This window comes from Microtus oregoni, unplaced genomic scaffold, assembly GCF_018167655.1.
Source record: "Microtus oregoni isolate MIOR12 unplaced genomic scaffold, Mior012 000021F_ref0000039, whole genome shotgun sequence".
Lineage (NCBI taxonomy): Eukaryota > Metazoa > Chordata > Mammalia > Rodentia > Cricetidae > Microtus > Microtus oregoni.
Window position 1 is genome coordinate 37,799,823 of NW_024543080.1, and position 1,914 is coordinate 37,801,736.

A 1,914-nucleotide genomic window follows, 5' to 3' on the forward strand; every position below is an offset into this window, starting at 1 on the left:
TAGTAACTACTGATTTATAAAAAGTCATTATTAACATTTAGAAATAATGGAGAAGTTACAGGTGATTATTTTTCCACATGGATGCTGGGAACCAAACTCAGTCCTCTTCCAGAGAGCCACACTGAATCTTAATCACAGAGACATAGCTCCAGCTCCATAAATGACATTTCTTTGCTAATGTTAAACAACTGCCCAACAATGGCCATATAGTGGGTGATATCTAGAGGACCATTTGTTCAGTAGTTAGCTGAACTGATTTCTCTGATGTGAAATCATTTTGTTTGAATTCTTTCCTTTTTAATCCAAACTAGAAAGGTGTAACTTTTCTCCTAAAAGGTAAATTTTCTTTCTTTCTTTCTCTTTCTTTCTTTCTTTCTTTCTTTCTTTTTTACAAATTGCATTCTCTGATTTTCTTGTCAGCTTGCTTTAAAGATATCCACGTGTTCAATATGCTCGCTCGAAGTTTGGCCCACACCAAATGATTGTTTAACCCAAATATCTAAGCAGCAAACAGGGAGAATCCTTCTGGAGAGAGTATAGTTGAACAGCCAAGACCACTGGACAATCGAAGAGATGACCACACATCCTGAGCAGTCCAGTCTGGTGTGATGGAGGGGGACAGCTGATAACTGGATATGTGGTGTCACCAGACATCACTGGGCCCAAAGCATTGCTTCTGCCTGCTACTGTGACTAATACAGTAGGTATGCCATCCCCTTCATACTCTGCTTTAATCCTCAGCGTCTCATCGGCTCCTTTATGGGCAGATGTCACTCGGGGTTCACATGGAATCCCCAAATTTCCACAAGCCTTTTTAATTTTCTCACAGTGACCAAGGTCAGACGCTGAACCCATCAGCACTACAACCCTGCACTGACTGTCTGACTTCAGAAGCAACTCCACTTGATCTGCAACCCACTCAAAGTTTTTCTTTACCATCTGGAGTCCTTCCGGAGTTACTTCCTTGAGGTCACGGTAAGGCTATTTGTTTTTCTGGCTCAGATCTCCCGATGGCCAGAGTCTCCAAGAATCATTATCAATAACATCAGCAAGAACAATCTCTTTGGTGGTTACATCAACACCGCATTCAATCTTCATATCAACCAGCGTGCAGTTCTGGGGCAGCCAGGCTTTCTCCAGTATTTCAAAAATAGCTTGTGTAGCATGACTCATGATGTCCACTTCAGTCTGGCCTATAGCAAGTCCAGCAAAACAAAACGGTGCAGCAATGAGTTGCTCCCCAGACCACTGTGGATCATTATTGGCATCATCCTTGAAGAACATTTCCACCTTCGGTGGGTAAAACTTACACTGCTTTATATACTAGGGTTCCTTTTGAGAAAAGATCCAGTTGCTATTCTTCAGCATACCCATTTGATTGCAATCATTTCACATTGGGGTGCAATGAAAGCAGTCTCCCCACATTTCTTGGTGAAAGCAGTTTTGATACCGGCATCCTGTAACAGCTGAAAAATACAGCTCGTGATATTATTGGAGATTGCAGCTTTGCCTTCCAGGTGGTTCTTTCTGGCTGCATTTCCCGATGTAATCTGGTCCTTGGACTGCAGGAGGACTCTTCCTGGACTATCTAACAATTCATAGACTTCTTTTGTCTTACCCTCATAGAGTTTTCTCCCAATGTTCAGTACCTCAGCTGTCGCCATGATCCTAGGTGGGATGAAGGTGCAAGACCGCGCGGGAAAGTGATGCAGTGGTCGGTAAAACAAGAACCACCAGAGGCTCAGGAGGGCAGGGAAGGGCGGTGAAAGCACAGACGCAGCCGCTAAGTCTCTGCATGATATTTTTTAGTCAGCATTTATTGTCCACCTATGGGCATTTATATGTGTTAATCATGTCTCCTTTATGGACAAATCTTAGTTTCTTTAAATTCTGAAATAAATTCCTAATTTTCTT

General features: G+C 42.5%; 1 pseudogene; it reads right to left on the reverse strand.

Moving 5' to 3' along the window:
- Positions 1-388: 388 nt before the first annotated feature.
- LOC121460924 lies at positions 389-1,664 on the reverse strand (annotated as a pseudogene).
- Between the last annotated feature and the right edge of the window lie 250 nt (positions 1,665-1,914).